Source organism: Somniosus microcephalus, unplaced genomic scaffold (assembly GCF_052327205.1).
Source record: "Somniosus microcephalus isolate GS21.2 unplaced genomic scaffold, FLI_Smic_1.0 unresolved_chr3, whole genome shotgun sequence".
In the NCBI taxonomy this organism is placed as follows: Eukaryota; Metazoa; Chordata; class Chondrichthyes; order Squaliformes; family Somniosidae; genus Somniosus; species Somniosus microcephalus.
This window is the reverse complement of record NW_028225181.1, coordinates 71,640,266-71,647,392: the sequence shown is the minus strand read 5'-3', so window position 1 is coordinate 71,647,392 and position 7,127 is coordinate 71,640,266.

Here is a 7,127-nt window from a genome sequence, read left to right as displayed (position 1 = left end):
CTAAAGGGATCAAGGGGTATGGGGAGAAAGCAGGGAACGGGCACTGAATTTGGATGATCAGCCATGATCAGATTGAATGGTGGAGCAGGCTCGAGGGGCCGAATGGCCTACTCCTGCTACTATAGCTATGAGGAAAGACTGGATAGGCTGGGGCTGTTTTCCTTGGAACAGAGAAGGCTGAGTGGAGACCTTATTGAGAGGTATACAATTATGAGGGGCAGAGATAACGTGGATAGAAATTATCTGTTTCCCTTAGCAGAGTGGTCAAAATCCAGGTGGCACAGATTTAATGTAATTGGTGGAAGGTTTAGAGGGGATTTGAGGGGAAATTTCTTCATCCAGAGGGTTGTGGCTGTCTGATACTCACAGTTTGAAAGGGTGGTAGAGGCAGGAAACATAACCACATTTAAAAAGAACTTGGATTTGCACTTGGGATGGCGTAACCTGCAGGGATATGGACCAAGAGCTGGAAAGTGGGATTAGGCTGTAGAGCTCTTTGTTGGCATTCGCGGACACTATGGGCCGCAATGGCCTCCTCCGTGCTGTAATATCCTATGATTCTATGATTCTAAAGCTTCCTTTACACTGTGCCACCAAACACTGAGAGAGCAGGTTCAGTGCCGGTTACATAAAGAATAAATCAACCTCTAAACTGTCCCATCAAACACTGCCAGTGCAGGTACACTGGCCTAGAACTTCAGTGGCCTGCGCCACCAGTTTGCGCCCAAGAGGTCTTTTGCGCCTCTGGCCACAACCACCGTGATATTTAGCGGGGCGCTAATGGCGGCATTAGCCTGTAGCACTGCGCCACCACCGATGACGTCATCGGTGTGTGCAGCGCCCCGCTATCGCCCCGCTGGCCATATTTGGTCGCTGCCGCCTCCTCCGCGCCGGCCGCAAACAGCGGCCGGTACACAGGGGCCTACCTGTGGCGGTAGTGGGGCGAGTTAAGGTGGAGGTGCGGTCGGCCACTTTTTTGGCGGCCGCCTGCCCACACCTCCATCCCCGGCCTTCTACACCACCACCCTGCGGCATTGCCAGCTGTTTCCTGAGAGCCCGGCACTTCTCCTTGGTGCCGGGCTCATTTGCCGGCACTCGTGAGCGGGAATCGTGCTGTTGCAGGCACCTCCCGCTTAAGAGTGGATGGAAGGCCTGCAGTACCACAGGCTGACGTGCCGCAGCGTGTGGCGCTGCGGCACTTTGCGCGCCGATATTCAGTTTCAGTGCCCCAAGCGGGGCGCCGAAACCCTTGTTTAGCGGCCGGCTTCCACTTGGGGCGCTGAAACTCAATATCCCGCTGGCGCAAGTGGCTCTGCGCGCAGCGGTAATTCCGGCGCCCAGGCGAGCTGGGTGCCCCAAACTGAATTTCTAGGCCACTATGTTTTAGATACAGAGTAACGCTCCCTCTAAACTTTCCCATTAAACACTCCCAGGAAAGGTACAGCACAGGTTAGATACAGTGCAAAATACCATCTAAACACTCAGAGACATCTCTCCCACGTCAGATACAGCAAAGCTCCCTCTACACTGTCCCATGAAGCACTCCCATTTCATGGACAGCACGGACCAATACAGATTAAATCTCCCTCTACAATTTCCTATCAAACGCTCACAGGGCAGGTGCAACACGTGTTAGATACAGAGTGAAGTTCCGTTTATACTATCCCATCAAAAACTCCCAGGGTAGCTACAGCACGGGACAGATACAGAGTAAAGCTCCCTCAAAACGGTCTCATCAAACAAACCCAATTAATGTACAGTAGGGTTTAAATAAAGAGTAAAGTTCGCTCTACACTGTCCAATAAATCATTTCCAGGGCAGGTACAGCACGGGTTAGCTCCAGAATAAAGCTCCCCCTACACTCAGCCATCAAACAATCCCAGGGAAGGTACAACACGTGCTAGATACAGAGTAAGGCTCCGTCTACCCTATCCCATCAAACACTCACAGATCATTGAATTCGCAAGACTGATTATATAGTAAAGGTCTCTTGCCGCACACCCATCGAGTGGGTTCAAGGCCTAGATATATGTCTGTGGGAAATCTTTTGTAAGGTGTTGTCGTCTTGTTGTGGGTTAAAGACAATGACCCATTCTTTAGAGGCAAGACAAAAGGTGGGAATAGCAGAGAGAGGCAGAGAGGGAGAGGAGACAGGAAATGTTCACAAACACATTTGCCATGTCGCTATATACGGTGACTAGAGGGAATCTTCCCCCAATGTGCCGTGGATATCATATTTAATTTATTCCCCTTTAACTTTAAGAAATGTCCCAACAATCAATAATTGCTGGAACCTGTTGGGTCATTTGCATTTCGCTCCCTCTATTTCTGTGCTGTGTTGATGGGGAAACACTTACTGTGCTTCTGTCGCTCAATTCTCTAATCTGCGGCTTCAATTTCAGTGTTTATTTACATAAACGCCTCACTGCATTCCATGAAGTGAACATGGGAGCAAAACCAGGTCAACAAAATAATTTATTGATTAGTTTCAATTAACAACAAGGCTTTATTTTAAGAATATTGACAGCTGGTACAGAAACAAAATAAATATCTCGAACGTTGCTGTCGGTTACGGTTTTGTTCAATTAGAACAGATGTGATTTATTTCAGAGGGTAAATATTAAATTAAAAATTTAGTTCTAGAGTCTGCGCCGGCCATCAAGCCCTATCTAATCATATCCCATTTCCAGCTCTTGGTCCATAGCCTTGTATGCTATGGCGTATCAAGTGCTCATCTAGATGTTTCTTGAATGTTGTGAGGGTTCCTCCCTCTACCATCCTTTCAGCACTGATTTCCAGACTCCAGCCGGCCTCTGGGTATAAAAGATTTTCCTCAAATCCCCTCGAAAGTTCCTGCCCCTTTCGTTGAATCTATTACCCCTGGTTATTGGCTACTCTACTAAGGGGAAACATTGCTTTCTATCTACACTATCTATGCACCTCATAATTTTGTACACCTCAATTAGGTCCTCCCTCAGCCTTCTCTGCTCTAAGGAAAACAACCCCAGCCTGTCTCCCTTCATAGATGAAACGCTGCAGCCCAGGTAACATCCTGGTGAATCTCTTCTGCACACTCTCAAATGCAATCACATCCTTCATATTGTATGGCGACCAGAACTACACACTGTATTCCAGCTGTGACCTAACTAGCGTTTTGTACAGCTCCATCATAACATCCCTGCTCTTATATTATATGACTCGGCTAATGAAGGCAAGTATCCCATGTGCCTTCTTAACCAACTTACCTACCTTTTCTGCTGCCTTCAGGGATCTATGTATATGCACACCAATGTCCCTCTTATCCTCTGTCCTTCCTACGGTCCTACCATTAATTGTGTATTCCCTTGGAAAATGCCCTCCCAAAATGCATCAGCGCAAACATTTCAAGGTTGATTTCCATTTGCCACAGCTCTGCCAATCTGTGCAAATGGTCTATATCGTCCTGTAGCCTCAGGCTTCCCTCCTCGATATTTACCACTACACCACTTTTCGTGTCATCTGCAAACTTACTGATCATACCTCCTAAATTCATATCTAATTTATTAATGTACACTACAAACAGCAAGGGACCCAGCACCGATCCCTGCAGTACACCAATGGACACAGGCTTCCAGTCACAAAAACATCTTCGACCATCACCCACTGCCTCCTGCCACTAAGCCAATTTTGGATCCAATGTGCCAAATTGCCCTGGATCCCATGGGCTCTTAACTTCTTGAGCAGTTTCCCATGCGGGACTTTGTCAAAAGCCTTACTAAAGTCCATGTAGACTACATCAACTGTACTACCCTCATCCACACACCTAGTCACCCCCTCGAAAAGTACAGTCAAATTGGTTAGAGATGATCTCCCCCTGACAAAGCCATGCTGACTATTCTTGATTAATCGATACCTCTGCAAGTGGAGACTTATTCTGTCCCTCAGAACTGTTTCCAATAATTTAACTAATACTGATGTTAGGCAAACTGTCATGTAATTCCCTGGTTTATCCCTACTACCCTTCTTGAATAATGGTGCTACGTTAGCTGTCCCCCACTCCTCTGGCACCTCCACTGTGGCCAGAGAGGCTCTGAAAATTTGTGTCAGCGCCCCTGTAAACTCCTGCCTTACCTCACACAGCAGTCTGGGATACATCTCATCTGGGCCTGGGGATTTTTCCACTTTTAAGCCCGCTAAAACAATTAGTCACTCCTCCGTCTCAATGCTAATTTGTTCAGATATATCACAACCCCTCTGTCTGGTTTCTATGCCTACATCGTCCTTCCCCAGAATGAACATAGATGCACAATAATCATTTTAAACCTCACCTACATCTTTTGGCTCTAGGCACAGATTGCCACTTTGATCCCTAATAGACACTACTCTTTCCTGGATATCCTCTTGCCCTTAGTATAATTTTAAAACACCATGGGATTTTCCTTTATTTTGCCTGCCAGTGTATTTTCATGACCACTCTTCGCTCTGCTGATTTCTTTTTTGGTACCCCACTGCACTTTCTATACTCCCCTAGGGCTTCCACTGTTCTAAGTGCTTTGCATCTGCCAAGATCCTCCCTTTTTTTGCTAATCCCTTCTTGTATATCCTTTGACATCCATGTTCCTTTGACATATTGGTCCCACCCTTGATCTATATGGGAACATGTTGGTGCTGTACTATCTCTATTTCTTTTCTGAATGGCTCCCGCTGCTCTGATGTGGGTTTTCCTACAAGTAGCTGATCACATTCCACTTTAGCCAGATCCTGCCTTATCATATTAAAATCGGCCTTCACCCAATTTCGAAACTTTATTTCCGGCCAATCTTTGTCCTTTTCCATGACTACCTTAAATCTCACCGAATTATGGTCACTGTCACCAAAATGCCCTCCTAATGACACTTCTACTACATGCCCTGCTACATTCCCTCGAATTATTTCCAGTACCGCCTCCTCTCTTGTATGACTTTCTACATGCTGGCTCATAAAGCTCTCCCGGATGCACTTTAAGAATTCTGCACCCTCTAAGCCTTTCACACTCTGACTATCCCAGTTAATATTGGGGAAGTTGAAATCCTCTACTGTTATTACCCTATTATTTATACATTTCTCTGAGATTTGCCTACATATCTGTTCTTCTAACTCCCCTTGACTGTTTGCAGGGCTATAGTACACTCCCAGCAAAGTGATTGCCCCCTTTTTGGTATTACGTTCTACCCATATACCTCATTAGAGGAACCAGCTAACATATCATCCCTCCTTTACTGCAGTAATTGACTCCTTGATTAATATTGTGACACACCCTCCTCTCTTGCAACGCCCTCTCTCTCGCCTGAAGATTCTATACCCCAGAATACTGAGCTGCCAGTCCTGCCCCTCCCTCAACCATGTCTCTGTGATAGCAAAAATATCATACTCCCATGTGTTAATCAACACCTTCAATTCATCTGCTTTACTCGAAAGACTCATTGCGCTAAAATAAATGTCATCCAGCCTTGCCATACTCTCTTGCACCATTTCATATTTGCATTGCCTTGCAGACTGATGTGTTTTTTCCTCTATGTTTGGCTGTTCATCACCCCCTACTATAGCTCCACTCCATATCCCATCCCCCTGCCAAGTTAGTTTAAACCCCCAACAAGAGCATGAACAATCCTTCCCGCAAGGATGTTAGATCCGTTCTGGTTCAGGTACAACCCTTCTGACTTCTACAGGTCCCACCTTCTCCAGAAACAGACCCAGTGATCCTGGAAACTAAAGCCCTCCCTACTGCACCAACTCTTTAGCCACGCATTCATCTGCTCTGTCCTCCTTTACCTATACTCACCAGTACATGGCACCGGGAGTAATCCAGAGATTAGAACGTTTGAGGTCCTGTTTTTTAATCTGTACCTAGCTCCCTAAATTCTTGTTGCGGGCCTCATCCCTCTTTCTACCTATGTCGTTGTTACCATTGTGAAACACGACCTCTGACTGTTCGAGCTTCCACACGAGTTAGATAAATATTAAAGCTCCCTTTACACTGTCGGATCAAATACTTCCACAGCAGGGACAGCATGGAACTAGATACAGAGTAAATCTCCAACTGCACTCTGTAGAGCTCCCTCTACACGATCCCATCAAACACTCCCAGGGCAGGTACAGCACAGGTTAGATAGAGAGTAAAGCTCCCTCTACACTGTCCCATCAAACGCTGCCAGGGCAGTTACAGCACGGGTTAGATACAGAGTAAAGCTCCCTCTACACTGTCCCATCAAACACTCCCAGGGCAGGTACAGCACGGGTTAGATATAGAGTAAAGCTCCCCCTACACTGTCCCATCAAACACTCCCAGGGCAGGTACAGCGCGGGTTAGATACAGAGAAAATCTCCCTTTATATTGCTCAATCAAACACTCCCAGAGAAGGTACAGCACGAGTTAGATACAAAGCGAATCTCCCTCAATACCGTCCCATCAAACACGCACAGGGCAGGCACCGCACGTGTTAGATACAGAGTAAGGCTCCCTCTACATTGTCTTATGAAACACGCACAGGGCAGGGACAGCACGGGTTAGATACAGAGTAAAGCTCCCTCTGCACTGTCTCATGAAAAACTCGCAGGGCTGGGAAAGCACGGATTAGATACAGAGTAAAGCTCCCTCTGCACTGTCCCATGAAACACTCCCAGGGCAGGTACAGCACGGGTTAGATACAGAGTAAAACTACCTCTACACTGTCCCATGAAACACTCCCACGGCAGGTACAGGACGGGTTAGATACAGAGTAAAGCTCCCTCTGCACTGCCCCATGAAACACTCTCAGGGCAGGTACAGCACGGGTTAGATACAGAGTAAAGCTCCCTCTACACTGTCACATCAAAGACTCCCCGGGCAGTTATAGCACGTGTTAGATACAGAGTAAAGCTCCCTCTATATTGCCTTATGAAACACGCACAGGGCAGGGACAGTACGGGTTGGATACAAAGTGAAGTTCCCTCTGCACTGTCCATCAAACACTCCCAGGGCAGGTACAGCACGGGTTAGATACAGAGTAAAGCTCCCTCTGCACTGCCCCATGAACACTCACAGGGCAGGTACAGCAGGTTTTAGGCCCTGACTAAAAACACGTCTAGGCTGTCACATCATCCCTCCCAGGTCAGCAACAGCATGGGTT